Source organism: Hyperolius riggenbachi, chromosome 10 (genome assembly GCF_040937935.1).
Source record: "Hyperolius riggenbachi isolate aHypRig1 chromosome 10, aHypRig1.pri, whole genome shotgun sequence".
NCBI lineage: Eukaryota > Metazoa > Chordata > Amphibia > Anura > Hyperoliidae > Hyperolius > Hyperolius riggenbachi.
The window spans coordinates 232,066,891-232,084,448 of record NC_090655.1 but is presented as its reverse complement, the minus strand read 5'-3'; the positions used below and the strand labels follow the sequence as shown (position 1 = coordinate 232,084,448).

At 47.5% G+C, this 17,558-nt stretch overlaps 1 protein-coding gene across 1 annotated transcript in view; it reads right to left on the bottom strand.

Annotated features, from left to right (window-relative positions):
• LOC137534767 (zinc finger protein 605-like) overlaps window positions 1-16,646 on the bottom strand; it is a 40,992-nt gene extending 24,346 nt beyond the window's left edge. The window contains exons 1-2 of the mRNA XM_068256403.1: window positions 16,602-16,646; window positions 4,920-5,002 (exon numbers count right to left, since the gene is read on the bottom strand). The gene's annotated coding sequence lies outside the window, so the exon portion shown is untranslated. The remainder of the gene's footprint in view (window positions 1-4,919; window positions 5,003-16,601) is intronic.
• Between the last annotated feature and the right edge of the window lie 912 nt (window positions 16,647-17,558).

The following is a 17,558-nucleotide window of genomic DNA, read 5'->3' as shown; positions in this document are numbered from 1 at the left end:
TGTACACCACACTGCCTCTTGTACACAGAGAGACACACACTGCCTCGTGTACACAGACAGAGAGAGAGAGAGAGAGGAGAGAGAGAGAGAGAGAGAGAGAGAGAGAGAGAGAGAGAGAGAGAGAGAGAGAGAGAGAGACACACAGACACACTGCCTCGTGTACACAGAAAGACACACTGCCTTGTGTACACAAAAAGACACCACTGCCTCGTGTACACAGAGAGAGAGAGAGAGAGAGAGAGAGAGAGAGAGAGAGACACTGCCTCGTGTACACAGAGAGAGACACACTGCCTCGTGTACACAGAGAGAGACACACTGCCTCGTGCACACAGAGAGAGACACACAATGCCTCTTGTACACAGAGAGAGACACACACTGCCTCTTGTACACCACACTGCCTCTTGTACACAGAGAGACACACACTGCCTCGTGTACAGAGAGAGAGAGAGAGAGAGAGAGAGAGAGAGAGAGAGAGAGAGAGAGAGACACACTGCCTCATGTACACAGAGAGAGACACACTGCCTCATGTACACAGAGAGAGACACACTGCCTCATGTACACAGAGAGAGACACACTGCCTCATGTACACAGAGAGAGACACACACTGCCTCGAGTACACAGAGAGAGACACACTGCCTCGTGCACACAGAGAGAGACACACTGCCTCTTGTACACAGAGAGACACACACTGCCTCTTGTACACAGAGAGACACACACTGCCTCGTGTACACACCACAGAGAGAGAGAGAGAGAGAGAGAGAGAGAGAGAGAGAGAGAGAGAGAGAGAGACACACAGACACACTGCCTCGTGTACACAGAAAGACACACTGCCTTGTGTACACAAAAAGACACACTGCCTCGTGTACAGAGAGAGAGAGAGAGAGAGAGAGAGAGAGAGAGAGAGAGAGAGAGAGAGAGAGAGAGAGAGACACACTGCCTCGTGTACACAGAGAGAGACACACTGCCTCGTGTACACAGAGAGAGACACACTGCCTCGTGCACACAGAGAGAGACACACAATGCCTCTTGTACACAGAGAGAGACACACACTGCCTCTTGGACACCACACTGCCTCTTGTACACAGAGAGACACACACTGCCTCGTGTACAGAGAGAGAGAGAGAGAGAGAGAGAGAGACACACTGCCTCTGTACACAGAGAGAGACACACTGCCTCATGTACACAGAGAGAGACACACTGCCTCATGTACACAGAGAGAGGACACACTGCCTCATGTACACAGAGAGAGACACACTGCCTCTTGTACACAGAGAGAGAGAGAGAGACACACTGCTCGAGTACACAGAGAGAGACACACCTGCCTCGTGCACACAGAGAGAGACACACTGCCTCGTGCACACAGAGAGAGACACACTGCCTCATGTACACAGAGAGAGACACACTGCCTCTTGTACACAGAGAGAGAGAGAGAGAGACACACTGCCTCTTGTACACAGAGAGAGAGAGAGACACACTGCCTCTTGTACACAGAGAGAGAGAGAGACACACTGCCTCGTGCACACAGAGAGAGACACACTGCCTCGTGCACACAGAGAGAGACACTCTGCCTCGTGCACACAGAGAGAGACACACTGCCTCGTGCACACAGAGAGAGACACACTGCCTCGTGCACACAGAGAGAGACACACTGCCTCGTGCACACAGAGAGAGACACACTGCCTCGTGCACACAGAGAGAGACACACTGCCTCGTGCACACAGAGAGAGACACACTGCCTCGTGCACACAGAGAGAGACACACTGCCTCGTGCACACAGAGAGAGACACACTGCCTCGTGCACACAGAGAGAGACACACTGCCTCGTGCACACAGAGAGAGACACACTGCCTCGTGCACACAGAGAGAGACACACTGCCTCTTGTACACAGAGAGAGACACACAATGCCTCTTGTACACCACACTGCCCTCTTGTACACAGAGAGACACACACTGCCTCGTGTACACAGACAGAGAGAGAGAGAGAGAGAGAGAGAGAGAGAGAGAGAGAGACACACAGACACACTGCCTCGTGTACACAGAAAGACACACTGCCTTGTGTACACAAAAAGACACACTGCCTCGTGTACACAGAGAGAGAGAGAGAGAGAGAGAGAGAGACACACTGCCTCGTGTACACAGAGAGAGACACACTGCCTCGTGTACACAGAGAGAGACACACTGCCTCGTGCACACAGAGAGAGACACACAATGCCTCTTGTACACAGAGAGAGACACACACTGCCTCTTGTACACCACACTGCCTCTTGTACACAGAGAGACACACACTGCCTCGTGTACAGAGAGAGAGAGAGAGAGAGAGAGAGAGACACACCTGCCTCATGTACACAGAGAGAGACACACTGCCTCTTGTACACAGAGAGAGAGAGAGAGACACTGCCTCTTGTACACAGAGAGAGAGAGAGAGACACTGCCTCGAGTACACAGAGAGAGACACACTGCCTCGTGCACACAGAGAGAGACACACTGCCTCGTGCACACAGAGAGAGACACACTGCCTCATGTACACAGAGAGAGACACACTGCCTCTTGTACACAGAGAGAGAGAGAGACACACTGCCTCTTGTACACAGAGAGAGAGAGAGACACACTGCCTCTTGTACACAGAGAGAGAGAGAGACACACTGCCTCGTGCACAGAGAGAGAGACAGAGACACACTGCCTCGTGCACACAGAGAGAGACACACTGCCTCGTGCACACAGAGAGAGACACACTGCCTCGTGCACACAGAGAGAGACACACTGCCTCGTGCACACAGAGAGACACACTGCCTCGTGCACACAGAGAGAGACACACTGCCTCGTGCACACAGAGAGAGACACACTGCTCGTGCACACAGAGAGAGACACACTGCCTCGTGCACACAGAGAGAGACACACTGCCTCGTGCACACAGAGAGAGACACACTGCCTCGTGCACACAGAGAGAGACACACTGCCTCGTGCACACAGAGAGAGACACACTGCCTCGTGCACACAGAGAGAGACACACTGCCTCGTGCACACAGATCGAGAGACACACTGCCTCGTGCACACAGAGAGAGACACACTGCCTCGTGCACACAGAGAGAGACACACTGCCTCTTGTACACAGAGAGAGACACACAATGCCTCTTGTACACCACACTGCCTCTTGTACACAGAGAGACACACACTGCCTCGTGTACACAGACAGAGAGAGAGAGAGAGAGAGAGAGAGAGAGAGAGAGAGAGAGAGAGAGAGACACTGCCTCGTGTACACAGAGAGAGACACCTGCCTCGTGTACACAGAGAGACACACTGCCTCGTGTACACACAGAGAGAGAGAGAGAGAGAGAGAGAGAGAGAGAGAGAGACACTGCCTCGTGTACACAGAGAGACACACACTGCCTCGTGTACACACAGAGAGAGAGAGAGAAAGAGAGAGAGACACACTGCCTCGTGTACACAGAGAGAGACACACTGGGCCTCATGTACACAGAGAGAGACACACTGCCTCATGTACACAGAGAGAGACACACTGCCTCATGTACACAGAGAGAGACACACTGCTCATGTACACAGAGAGAGACACACACTGCCTCGAGTACACAGAGAGAGACACACTGCCTCGTGCACACAGAGAGAGACACACTGCCTCTTGTACACAGAGAGAGGACCACACAATGCCTCTGTACACAGAGAGACACACACTGCCTCGTGTACACACAGAGAGAGAGAGAGAGAGAGAGACACAGACACACTGCCTCGTGTACACAGAAAGACACACTGCCTTGTGTACACAAAAAGACACACTGCCTCGTGTACACAGAGAGAGAGAGAGAGCGAGAGAGACCACACTGCTCGTGTACACAGAGAGAGACACACTGCCTCGTGTACACAGAGAGAGACACATTGCTTTACACTCGCAAACAGCTTTACACTCTGTGCCATTAACTCATATCCACTACATCCTCTGAACTGCAACTGAAATGACCAAGGAACTGAAGAAATGGACATCACACTACAGTAGTACAACAAGTAGCTTGCCCTGTGTGTAGAACCAGCTTTTTTGAAGTCCTTTTCACCAAATAAAGGACTGTTAAAGCTTCCTGTTTAGGAAGGTGGCCTCAGATCTCAATCCTACATTAATCTCCGGCACTCTGGAATTCAAACTGGAGCAAGGGGAACAGCCAGCACGGATAAAAAGGTTACATCCGTTCAAAATTCCCCCACACTCCCCTCCCCAATTACAATTAGACAACATGTCATCCAAATAACAAATACACAACATGTCCCCTAAATAAGTTTCCCATTATCTCCCTAAATAACACGACTATGAAGCACATTCCCCAAGCTGGTCAAATGGACACTATGGGGTTGATTCACAAGAGGCCAGTAACATTGGTCACCACACAGCAATGTTACCGGCCTGTACTGAAAAAAGCAATGCCCATTGAACCAACAGCATTACCATAGCAATACACAAACAGTGTACCACCCATTACGGAACTAGCGTAGCATGTGCTACACAACTTCCATACTGTGTGTACACTGTGGGTGAAAAATGCAGCACCTGGTGGGTTAGATTACCTCCTCCTGAGTGCCCTGGTGCTGCTTGTTGTCCTCTAGGTCCCTCCCCAGCATACAAGGAATACAAGCATGTGATTCACATTTCTTAAACTTAGAAATTACTTCTCACTCACTCATGCTCTGTATGTGCTGAAGTGGCATTAAGAATTGCACAGGGATGATAAGCAGTGCCTAATAACAAAGCAGAGATAAAGGAAGACATTTTCTAGCTAGAGAGGATCAGTGAGAGGCCATTTCTTTCAATTTTATTGCAAATAGCAGGCAGCTTTGAACTTAGCAACAAAGAGCATCAGATTTACAAAAGCTCAAGAAACACTTTACAAAACACAGGATTAAAGAATGGAAATTACCACATCAAGTGTAAGTTGGCTTCAAACCACGCTGAGATGGCTTTTGATGCAGAGGGTTGTCGCAGGTCAGTCCTGTGCTGGAGCTGAATGGAGTACAGAGGTACATTTTAGCTAGGAAATCTTACATTACATACACACCTTAAAGGACAACTGTAATGAGAGGGATATGGAGGCTGCCATATTTACTTTTTAAACAATACCAGTTACCTGGTTATCCTGCTGATCCTCTACCTCTAATACTTTTAGCCTGAGACACTGAACAAGCATGCAGCATATCAGGTGTTTCTGACATTATTGTCAGATGTGACAAGATTAGCTGCATGCTTGTTCCTGGTGTGATTCAGACACTACTGCAGAAAAATAGATCAGTAGGACAGCAAGGCAACTGGTATTGTTTAAAAGGAAATAAATATGGCAGCCTCCATATCCCTCTCGTTACAGTTGTCCTTTAATTCACACCTGAAGTAAGAGGGATATGGAGACTGCCACATTTGTTTTCTTATAAACAATGCACATTGCCTGGCTGCCCTGCTGATCCTCTGCCTCTAATACGTTTGGCCACAGGCCCTGAACAAGCATGCAGATCAGGTGCTCAGACTGAAGTGTGACTGGATTAGCTGCATGCTTGTTTCAGGGTGTGATTCAGCCACTACTTTCTATATTTATTTACTTTTATACAATACCAGTTGCCTGGCTGCCCTGCTGATCCTCTGCTTCTAATACTATTAGCCATAGACCTTGAACAAGCATGCAGCAGATCAGGTGTTTCTGACAAAATCTGACTGGATTAGCCACATGCTTGTTTCAGGTATGTGTGATTCAGACACTACGGCAGCTAAAGAAATCAGCAGGACTGCCAGGCAACTGTCATTGTTTAAAAGAAAATAAGTATGGCAGCTTCCAGGGCTGTGGAGTCGGAGTCGTGGAGTCGGGCAATTTTGGGTGCCTGGAGTCGGAGTCGGGAAAAAATGCACCGACTCCGACTCCTAATGAATTTGTAACTGTAATTAAAATAGAAAATATGATAAAATGTTCTATTTCTCACATAATAGTCATTAAAAATAATGTATATATACAGTAATAGCTGTGCTCAGTCCACAAAAATGAAATAAACCAATCAAAATTAGTTACTTGTGCTGCTTCAATAAAGCAGTCCCCGTATTTTTAAGGTCAGATATACATATCTGATTGTGACTGTATATATGATGTGTACACAGGAATCTCTTATATATACTAAATAACATATATGCTGTAAGAATAAAGCCTGATGTGTAGCTGTGTCACTAATAGAGATGGTCAATGAGATGGAAATAATTCTGCATTGATGTTGGTTTATGCAAATGTATGCACTCCCTTTGCTGATGAAATGAAATAATTTGATATGTTGTTAAAATTTGGTTTAATGACTGCAAATTAAAGGGTACCTGAGATGGATGAAAAGTAAAGTTTTATACATACCTGGGGCTTCCTCCAGCCCCCTTCAGGCTAATCAGTCCCTCGCTGTCCTCCACCACCCGGATCTTCTGCTATGAGTCCCGGTAATTCAGCCAGTCAGCGCTGTCCGGCCACATGCTGCTCCCACAGCCAGGAACATTCTGCACCTGCGCAATAGTGCTGCACAGGTGTAGTATGCTCCTGGCGGCGGAGTGTGTGCATGCGCACTACGCCTGACTGGCTCAAGTACCTGGACTCATAGCAGAAGATCCAGGTGGTGGAGGAGGACAACGAGGGACGGATTATCCTGAAGGCGGCTGGAGGAAGCCCCAGGTATGTATAAAACTTTAATTTCATCAGTCTCAGGTTTACTTTGTTACACAGTAGTACTATACTCTACATATGCACTCCCCACAGAGCTGCAGGGAATCCACTGAGAATGCTGTGCACATTGAACACAGAGGTGTTGTCGGTTTACAATCTCCTCATTCCCCTGCAGAGTACCTGCACATCATTCTTACATGTTCCCACACTTACATTGCCTAGGGCCTGATAGATGTTCTTTGTTCCGGTTTGTACCTTTTACAAGTACTCTTACCAAGGACTAGTTTTAGTCTAAAGGGAATAAATATAGTAGTCTACATATCCTTCTCACTTCAGTTGTCTTGTAAAATTCCCAAGCGTTGGCAGTTAAGAGACGAATTTCATGTTGCATACTTTTAATCAACAAAATTGTAATATGCAAATTAGAGGAGTCGGAGAGTCGGAGTCGGTGGAATCCTAAACTGAGGAGTCGGAGCCGGTGGATTTTTGGACCGACTCCACAGTCCTGGCAGCTTCCATATTCTTCTCATTTCAGGTTTTATTAAACGATCTGTCACCCAAATTGCCTTTATAGGCAGGCAATTTTGGGATGATCACTGTACATAAATGCTGTTCCGCTGCCAGCTCTATGGAGAGAGATCAAAGAGCTGCTTCAAAATGATCTTTATTTGAAGTTCGGCAAACAATAGACACCAGGAGACAGCAATCCAACCTGGCAGATCGCCACAGAGGAACTTCAGAGAGGAAAGAAGAAAAAAATATCATGGGACACTAGAGCCTTCTAAAGTCTGGCACACACATTCAGGTTTGATTGGCCAATGTTACCACTTCCATGTAGTATGAGAGCTTCCCTACACAATCTGTTCATAGTGTTCAAAAGTCTGTTGGCACTCATACTATTTGGAAATTGTAAAATTGGTCCGTGATTTGCCAAATCAAAAATTGGATGCGTGTATGCACCTTATAGTCGACCGGAACTCTTGTACAGGACAGAAGGAAAATATAGAGAAATGCACCCTGAATGTATTTAGAGAGTTCAGCCTGTTTAATGCACCCTCATTTGTGTCTAAACAAAAGTCGTGATTTGATCTCTCCCCTGTGTCACATGACTGCCACGGCAGAGATGGCAGATAAGCTCATTAGAAAGCACAGGCTGTTAACAATATGGCTGCTTCCATGAATCAGGAAGTAGAAATGGTGCAGATTTATTTTAGGATTTGTATCAGCTGTAACAAAGAAATGTTTTTTTTTTAAATGCTGTTATTCTGCTGTGTATCTTTTAGAGCAGAGAGGAGGTCTGAGTTCAGGTCCACTTTAACCACTTGCCGACCGCCCACAGCCCATGGGCGGCGGCAAAGTGGATCCCTAAAGGACCGCAATACGCCTTAGGGCGTTGCGTCCTTTTACTATGCCGGGGGAGCGATCGCGTCATTGATGACGCGCGCTTCCCCCCGGCAACTGGCTCCGCCCACCCGCCGCAACATCCCGCCGGCCTTACGGAAGCGCCGGCGGGATGTTAACCCCGCGATCGCCGCTACAAAGTGTATAATACACTTTGTAATGTATACAAAGTGTATTATACAAGCTTCCTCCTGCCCTGGTGGTCCCAGTGTCCGAGGGACCACCAGGGCAGGCTGCAGCCACCCTAGTCTGCACCCAAACACACTGATCTGCCCCCCCCCCCGCCCACAGCACCCCTCAGACCCCCCCTGCCCACCCCCCAGACCCCTGTTTGCACCCAATCACCCCCCTAATAACCCATCAATCACTCCCTGTCACTATCTGTCAACGCTATTTTTTTTTTTATCCCCCCCCCTGCCCCCTCCTGATCACCCCCCCCCCCACCCCTCAGATTCTCCCCAGACCCCCCCCCCCCCCCGTGTACTGTATGCATCTATCCCCCCTGATCACCTGTCAATCACCTGTCAATCACCCATCAATCACCCCCTGTCACTGCCACCCAACAATCAGCCCCTAACCTGCCCCGTGCGGGCAATCTGATCACCCACCCACACCAATAGATCGCCCGCAGATCCGACATCAGATCACCTCCCAAATCCATTGTTTACAACTATTCTCTCCTCTAAACACCCACTAATTACCCATCAATCACCCATCAATCACCCCCTATCACCACCTGTCACTTTTCCCTATCAGATCAGACCCTAATCTGCCCCTTGCGGGCACCCAATCACCCGCCAACACGCTCAGATTGCCCTCTGACCCCCCCTTATCAATTCACCAGTGCATTAATTACATCTGTTCTTCCCTGTAATAACCCACTGATCACCTGTCAATCACCTGCCAATCACCACCCTGCTTATGACCGGTTCCACAAAATTCGGCCCCTCATAGACCACCTGTCATCAAAATTTGCAGATGCTTATACCCCTGAACAGTCATTTTGAGACATTTGGTTTCCAGACTACTCACGGTTTTGGGCCCGTAAAATGCCAGGGCGGTATAGGAACCCCACAAGTGACCCCATTTTAGAAAAAAAGACACCCCAAGGTATTCTGTTAGGTGTATGATGAGTTCATAGAAGATTTTATTTTTTGTCAAAAGTTAGCGGAAATTGATTTTTTTTTGGTTTTTTTTCACAAAGTGTCATTTTTCACTAAGTTGTGACAAAAAATAAAATCTTCTATGACCTCGCCATACTCCTAACGGAATACCTTGGGGTGTCTTCTTTCTAAAATGGGGTCACTTGTGGGGTTCCTATACTGCCCTGGCATTTTAGGGGCCCTAAACCGTGAGGAGTAGTCTAGAAAACCAATGCCTCAAAATGACCTGTGAATAGGACGTTAGGCCCCTTAGCGCACCTAGGCTGCAAAAAAAGTGTCACACGTGGTATCGCCGTACTCAGGAGAAGTAGTATAATGTGTTTTGGGGTGTATTTTTACACATACCCATGCTGGGTGGGAGAAATCTCTCTGTAAATGGACAATTGTGTGTAAAAAAAAAAATCAAACAATTGTCATGTACAGAGATATTTCTCCCACCCAGCATGGGTATGTGTAAAAATACACCACAAAACACATTATACTACTTCTCCTGAGTACGGCGGTACCACATGTGTGGCACTTTTTTGCACCCTAAGTGCGCTAAGGGGCCCAAAGTCCAATGAGTACCTTTAGGATTTCACAGGTCATTTTGCGACATTTGGTTTCATTGTCTCAACAAATGTCTCAAAATGACCTGTGAAATCCTAAAGGTACTCATTGGACTTTGGGCCCCTTAGCACAGTTAGGGTGCAAAAAAGTGCCACACATATCGCCGTACTCAGGAGAAGTAGTATAATGTGTTTTGGGGTGCATTTTTACACATACCCATGCTGAGTGGGAGAAATATCTCTGTAAATGGACAATTGTGTGTAAAAAAAATAAAAAAATTGTCATTTACAGAGATATTTCTCCCACCCAGCATGGGTATGTGTAAAAATACACCCTAAAACACATTACACTACTCCTCCTGAGTACGGCAATACCACATGTGTGGCACTTTTTTGCAGCCTAACTGCGCTAAGGGGCCCAAAGTCCAATGAGCACCTTTAGGCTTTACAGGGGTGCTTACAATTTAGCACCCCCCAAAATGCCAGGACAGTAAACACACCCCACAAATGACCCCATTTTGGAAAGTAGACCCTTCAAGGTATTCAGAGAGGGGCATGGTGAGTCCGTGGCAGATTTCATTTTTTTTTGTTGCAAGTCAGAAGAAATGGAAACTTTTTTTTTTTTTTTTGTCACAAAGTGTCATTTTCCGCTAACTTGTGACAAAAAATAAAATCTTCTATGAACTCACCATGCCTCTCAGTGAATACTTTGGGATGTCTTCTTTCCAAAATGGGGTCATTTGGGGGGGTATTTATACTATCCTGGAATTTTAGCTCCTCATGAAACCTGACAGGTGGGCAGAAAAGTCAGAGATGCTTCAAAATGGGAAAATTCACTTTTGGCACCATAGTTTGTAAACGCTATAACTTTTACCCAATCCAATAAATATACACTGAATGTTTTTTTTTTATCAAAGACATGTAGCAGAATAACTTTCGCGCTCAAATGTATAGGAAATTTTACTTTATTTGAAAAATGTCAGCACAGAAAGTAAAAAAAGTCATTTTTTTGACAAAATTCATGTCTTTTTTGATGATTATAATAAAAAGTAAAACTCGCAGCAGCAATCAAATAGCACCAAAAGAAAGCTGTATTAGTGAGAAGAAAAGGAGGTAAAATTCATTTAGGTGGTAGGTTGTATGACCGAGCAATAAACCGTGAAAGCTGCAGTGGTCTGAATAGAGAAAAAGGCTCTGGTTCTTAAGGGGTAGAAAGACTGTGGTCCTCAAGTGGTTAAAGAATAACCGAGGCGAGTCAAAAACACTAGCTTTACTACCTGGGGCTTCTTCCAGCCCCAGAGGTCACGTCTGTCCCTCACTGTCTTCTCTCTGTTCCTGCTGACAGGCTCTGAAGTATAGCCAACCCCCAACGGGTCAGCGTCTTCTGCACATGTGCAGGCAACATCAGGCGCATACTGGGCTTGTACAGTAGTACTGCACAAGCGCAATGCAGTCCCAGTGACGTGAGTGTTGAAGGCACATGGCCTCGCAGAGGACGCTGACCCGCTGGGCGTTGGCAATACTTCCATGCCTGCCGGTGGGACCAGAGAGAAGACTGGAGCTGCAAGGAGGGCCAGATGTGACCTCTGGGGGCTGGGAAAAGCCCCAGGTAAATAAAGTTAGTTGTTTTTTTTATTCACCTCAGATATTCTTTAACCTGCTGGGCGGTCTGGACGAGCTCAGCTCGTCCAGTACCGCCGGAGCCTGCCGCTCAGGCCCTGCTGGGCCGATTTGGCTCAAATAAAAAGCAGCACACGCAGCCGGCACTTTGCCAGCCGCGTGTGCTGCCTGATCGCCGCCGCTCTGCGGCGATCCGCCGCGAGCAGCGGCGAAAGAGGGTCCCCCCAGCCGCCTGAGCCCAGCGTAGCCAGAAGAAAAAGTTCCGGCCAGCGCTAAGGGCTGGATCGGAGGCGGCTGACGTCAGGACGTCGGCTGACGTCGATGACGTCACTCCGCTCGTCGCTATGGCGACGATGTAAGCAAAACAAGGAAGGCCGCTCATTGCGGCCTTCCTTGTTTATTCTGGGCGCCGGAGGCGATCGGAAGAACGCCTCCGGAGCGCCCTCTAGTGGGCTTTCATGCAGCCAACTTTCAGTTGGCTGCATGAAATAGTTTTTTTTTAATTAAAAAAAAACCCTCCCGCAGCCTGCCTGGCGATCTTAATAGAACGCCAGGCAGGTTAAGTCAGGGATGTACAACTCCAGTCCTTAAGGGCCGTGGTCCTCACACATTTTTGCCACAGCTCAAATTAATCGATGGGACTGAATCAGTAAAGGTGTGGTTTATCTAAAAGAACACATTTTCTGTCCATCCTAAACACTGACATGGATATGGTCCTCAAGGAGTTGAACATCCCTCTTTTAAGTGCAGGAGTATATATGTAAACACTGGGAGAGTGGTTTGATCCCATACTACACTCAAATTGGGTGGCCCAATTGCAACTACATTTTGCACTTGTGGAGAAAACCTGTCTCCACTCAGGTCTTTTACTCACACTCAGATTTGCAAGTTGGGATTGGTGGTAAACAATGGGGAAGGTAAGGAGAGGGAAGGGGATCAACTGCAAATTATATGAAAAGCTATATTTTTGAGCCATCCAGATAGTATAGAATATAAGAGATCTTCATACTGGTGTGTAGTGATGGTCAGGTCTACGACAACTCAAGGATAAGCATGTGATCAGTTTGGTCAGGTGATAGAGATGCAATTATATTAGACCACTTCATATTTGAAGCTGAAACAGTTGCTCACAAGGAAGGTCCTGAAATGTGTACATTGCTTTATCCTTCCATATTGAATCTGGGCATCATCTAATCTTCTAGCTGGAGGGGGGGGGGGGGGGGTTGGGCGCTGCTTCACTACATCAACCTAGTGACTGGCTGGGGGGAGGAGGAGAGCTTCACTGCATCAACTGGACAGTGACAGGATGGGAGGTGGGTATCATCACATCTCCTAGCCAGCAGAAGTTGGAACTGGTGGGGTGGGCAACATCCCATCTCCTGGCCAGTATGGGTCGGCGGTGGGCATCATCGCTTCCCCTGGCCAGTAGAAGTTGGAACTGGTGGTGGGCACCATCTCATTCCCTGGGTTGGAGATGGGCATCATCCCATCTCATCTCCAGTGGGGGGATTTGGAGGTGGGCATCATCGCATCTCCTGGACAGTACAAATTTGAGGTGGTGAGGTGGGCACCATCCCAACTCCTGGCCAGTACAGGCTGGGAGTGAGGCTGGTGGGCATAATCCCATGTAAATGCAAACGCAACAAACTCCCAAGATGCTGCATGCAGTGTTGGGGAAAACTCGATCGACCACAATGCTTGACCAAACAACGGCAAACAGCAGTAAATGTGAGATAAACACTCCCATTCATCTGAATTGTGACATTGTAGATCCCTAGTGCTAAACACCAGGGACAGTAGCCAGCAGCCATCTATGTGAACCAGCTCCTAGGCTACAGCAGAGTGATGGGCAGTGTTCTCCCCAGGCTGTTTTTTGGTGAGCACCCGGCTGTCATCGGCTCACCTCCTCCTATGCTGTAAGCAGAGTTGCACACAGAAGCACCGGCCCTGTATTCTCTCATCTTGCTCCACCTGGCTACTTTTTCATGCCACCCGGCTACTATTTCATGCCACCCGGCTGGAAAAAATATCTGGGGAGAACACTGATGGGTAATGTTGCTATCAGGGCTATGGAGTCAGTACAAAAATCATTCGACTCTTCACTTTATGAAGCCACCAACTCCAGGTACCCAAAATTGCTCCAACTCCTCAACTCCGACTCCACAACCCTTGCAGGGCTATGGGGGGTACAAAAACCACTGACTCAGGTACCCAAAGATTGATCTGACTCTGACTCTACAGCCCTGGTTGCAGAGGAAGCATGATTATATGGTGCACGAAGGAGTAGCTTTCATCATCTAGGTAAGGAGTGGAACATTGCAGGTGGCCTTTTTTGTCACATAAATGATCTGCTCTGCTGAACCTTTGAGGAACCCTGTGGGACACCTGTAGACTTATTGTCTTGTTGCCAAGAATCAAGCATAACTGCTAAAGACAGGTAGAACTGTGCCCTTTGGTGGGGTCACTGTAGCTAAAGATCCATCATTGTCAATAAAAATTAGGGGACGTTGGGGGGACACCTGTACACTTTGGCCAAATGTCATCTAGCGTGTGATCCTAGCTTTCCCCAAATGTCTCAATGTCCGTACTCACTTGCAAAAGACCCCAAACTACCTGAGCAATAGACCTCAGCTTTCACCTGAGCAGTGTGCTCTATTCTATGGACAAGTGAAAGTCAGTTCCCAGCCCCTGGAATTCATCCACAGTTTTCCAGCACGCCTAATTACTAAAAAGCTTTGCCTACTAGGTGAACTAAACTGCAAGTGTTCACTTTACCGATGTACATGTATGCACTATATATGTACATGCTACTTATGTAATGATCTAACCTTTCATACAAACCGATTAAAAATCCAACACCTCCTAAACATCCCTGACCCCCTATCCTAACAATACTCACGTATCTGTACAGAGAGGAGATTCATCAAAACACAGAAAAACTGGAGTTGTCCTGGTAACTATTTCGACCCTCTGTGTCCAGTTAATGTGGCCATACACTAATAGATGGCCACCATCTCATCTGAAAAGGATCAAATCCTACACACTAGGCATAGATCTCCACCTATCTGCCAGTAATTGTCTTCTCCGGAGCAGTGCTTTTCAGCGCTGCTACCTTTGGGCGCAGCCAGCGCCGCCATAGACTGTAATGGGAATCAGTCTATAGCGGCGCTCAGTGAGGAAGGTCGGCTCCGTCAGAAGACGGAGCCGAAGTTGCTTAACCTCCTCGGCGTTCTATTGAGATCGCCAGGGAGGCTGCGGGAGGGTTTTTTTTTAATTAAAAAAAAACTATTTCATGCAGCCAACTGAAAGTTGGCTGCATGAAAGCCCACTAGAGGGCGCTCCGGAGGCGTTCTTCCGATCGCCTCCGGCGCCCATAATAAACAAGGAAGGCCGCAATGAGCGGCCTTCCTTGTTTTGCTTAGATCGTCGCCATGGCGACGAGCGGAGTGACGTCATGGACGTCAGCCGACGTCCTGACGTCAGCCGCCTCCGATCCAGCCCTTAGCGCTGGCCGGAACTTTTTGTTCCGGCTGCGCAGGGCTCAGGCGGCTAGGGGGGCCCTCTTTCGCCGCTGCTCGCGGCGAATCGCCGCAGAGCGGCGGCGATCAGGCAGCACACGCGGCTGGCAAAGTGCCGGCTGCGTGTGCTGCACTTTATTTGATAAAAATCGGCCCAGCAGGGCCTGAGCGGCAGCCTCCGGCGGTGATGGACGAGCTGAGCTCGTCCATACCGCTCAGGAGGTTAAAAAACACAATAATTCAGCCTCCAGCAATCGCTGGAAGCCGAATTATTTCATTCCCCCACTATCCATGGCGGCCTGGAGGGGGAATAGTAATTAAAACGCCCCGGACTTGTGCAGAAGCAGGACCAGCCATATAACAGATGGGCGTACATTTGAATACGGCGCTGGTAGACTTGGGCGCAGGATCCAGCTGTTAAATGGCTGGTCCTGCTTCTGCACAAGTCCGGGGCGTTTTAATTACTATTCCCCCTCCAGGCCGACATGGATAGTGGGGGAATGAAATAATTCGGCTTCCAGCGATTGCTGGAGGCCGAATTATTGTGTTTTTTAAACAACTTCGGCTCCGTCTTCTGACGGAGCCGACCTTCCTCACTGAGCGCCGCTATAGACTGATTCCTATTACAGTCTATGGCGGCGCTGGCTGCGCCCAAAGCTAGCAGCGCTGAAAAGCACTGCTCCGAACAGATGGATCCTGCGCCCAAGTGTGCCAGCGCCAAATTCACATGTACGCGTCTTCTCTCCTCTGCCAGGCACTCTTCTATGTCACGGGATAATAAACACGAGGCCTCGTGTTAGGACTCTAGTGTTTTTCACATGACACAGGCATCACGGGAGAGAAGAGACAGAAAGGACCGCCCAGCAGTATTGCTGCGAATACATTGGTCATCCTGTAATCAAGTGCTAGCACCGCACTCCCGTCCCAACGATCGAGCATTATCTTCCTCCCAGCGTGATTCCAGACAGAAATCGATTAGGCATTGATTTCTAGCAAATTCAGCCAGATATTGATGGGAGGCATCAATTAGTGCATGGCTGCCTTTAGTAGACAGTAGTAACTATGGCTCTACTTTACTATTGGGAGGAAGGGGGCAATAAGGTATCTCTTCAGACTGATCTTTTCTTTTCTAAAAAAAAAAAACAAAAAAAACCTGCTGCATTGTGGGAGACCTCATATGCACACTCCAACCTGAGTAATCACAAATACCTGCAAGAAGGCAACATTTGTGCATAGTGTTTTTAGTAAGAGGGCTTTTTGGTTCTTTTTAGCCCCTTACACACTAACCATGAGCTTGCTGGGCAATCTGTAACCATAAACATGGAAAGAGTCGTGACCTGCAGACAGTGCTTTCCTCTCTGCGTGGACTGAGGAGAGGTTCACAGCTACTATGTGGTCTTACTGCTAGCTGTGTCCCTGTTTCAGGAGAATTCCCACCACCCCTCGGGCTGGTAGCATAGATTCCTCTGGATCTAATGTGAGGTCGGATGTCACCAGGATAGCAAATAAGGAACAACAATAATTCCAGCTCTCCCCCATCTACAATGACTTCTGTTCCACTTCTGTTTCAGCTATTTTCCCAAGAAGGATGACGTACTTCTAACGGGAATCACATGTGCTGGCATAATAGACATATAGATTTATTATCATCATAGAAATAATCAATCTTCCTACCTCCTCTGCTGCCAGTCTCAGCAATGTCTCCTCTCTACTTCCTCCAACTCTATAGCTCTGTCTTCCGCCGTTATAGTTGAGACTACCACCTAGTGGAGAATAGCGGAACTGCAGCTGTCATTAAATTGTCTTTTGCTATGTTTCTTCCCTCATTCTAGGACAACTGAAGCGAGAGCGACATGGAGGCTGCCATGTTTATTTACTTTTAAGCAATACCAGTTCCATGGCTATCCTGCTGATCCTCTGCTTCTAACACTTTTAGCCATAGACCCTGAACAAGCATGCAGCAGATCAGATGTTTCTCACATTGGGCTCTATTCACAATAACATGTGCGGTAACTTTTTTGGGGTGAAAAATTACCTCCAGTGATAATTACCGACTTTTTTGAAATTGAAAATTTAGTGAAATTTTTCACTAAAAATTTACTAAGTGTGATAAATGTTTGATAAAAGTGCTGTAAAACAGGTGATAAAACAAGCGATAAAAGAGGTGATAAAACAGTCAGTAATATCTAGGAAATAAAGCTTGTTTGACCACTGTAGGGCAGCCCATATACTTGCCACCCATTACACAGAGACGACCCAGGAAAGCCTGTCACATTTAAAGTGGGACCTAAACTCTTGCGCAGGACAGAAGGAAAACGTATAGAAATGCACCCCGTATGTATATAATTTAGCCTGTCTAATTCCCCCTCATCTGTGAATAATCACAACTGTAATTTGAGCTCTCAGCTGTGCCAGCTGGCTGCCTCAGCAGAGCAGCTAATTTGTAAACACAAGATGTTAGGGTTAATGTCTGCTTCCATGAAAGCAGGAATTACACACTGGGGATTTTTTGTTAGATTTGTATCAGCTGTAACAAAGAAATGTTTTTCTTCAAAGGTTATTATGCGGTTGCTTATCTTTTAGAGCAGAGAGGATAAAATCATCTAAAGACTGTATGAGGTCTGAAAGTGT